Raw genomic sequence first — 747 nt, forward strand, 5'->3', positions numbered from 1 at the left:
CTACTCACTCATCACTCCGGAGGCGACCATGGCGGTGTAGAGTCCTCCGGGAGATGAATCCCCTCTCCGGCAGGGTGCCGGAGGAGATCTCCGGAATCCCCGAGATGGGATCGGCGGCGGCGGCGTCTCGCATAGGTTTTCCGTATCGTGGTTTTTTCGCATCGTGGGTTTCGCGACGGAGGCTTTAAGTAGGCGGAAGGGCGTAGTCGGGGGCCCGACGAGGGGCTCCACCTCTGTGTTATCATCCGAACCCTTCCAAAACATTAAGTTGCAAAACAAATGCATAATTGCATTACATGGTGTGAGTGCGTAATGCAATCACATGAACTACATCCCTGGACATAGCGCCACTGTTTTATCCCTTAGTGGCAACAGCACATCCACGATCCTTAGGAACTTTCTTTCGTCACCTGCCCTGAAACTAATGGCAGGCATGAAACCCAACCATCGAGCACATAAATACATCCCTCTTGGAGTTAAGAGCAAAAACTTGGCCACAGAGCCTCTACTGTGTGTGTTCGTGAGAGCATGCAAGATCATAAACAACACATAGGTAATAACTTGATAATTGAACATAAACATGCAGTATTCTCCCAACCACCGGATCCCGCATAACACAAACAACATAGAGCATTACAGGTATAGACGATCTTGCTCATGTTAGGCAGCTCTGCCAAGATCCGACAATGAAGGCTATGAGGAGAAGAGAACCATCTAGCTACCGCTATGGACCCATAGTCCGTGGGT

Source organism: Lolium rigidum, chromosome 6, assembly GCF_022539505.1.
Source record: "Lolium rigidum isolate FL_2022 chromosome 6, APGP_CSIRO_Lrig_0.1, whole genome shotgun sequence".
Lineage (NCBI taxonomy): Eukaryota > Viridiplantae > Streptophyta > Magnoliopsida > Poales > Poaceae > Lolium > Lolium rigidum.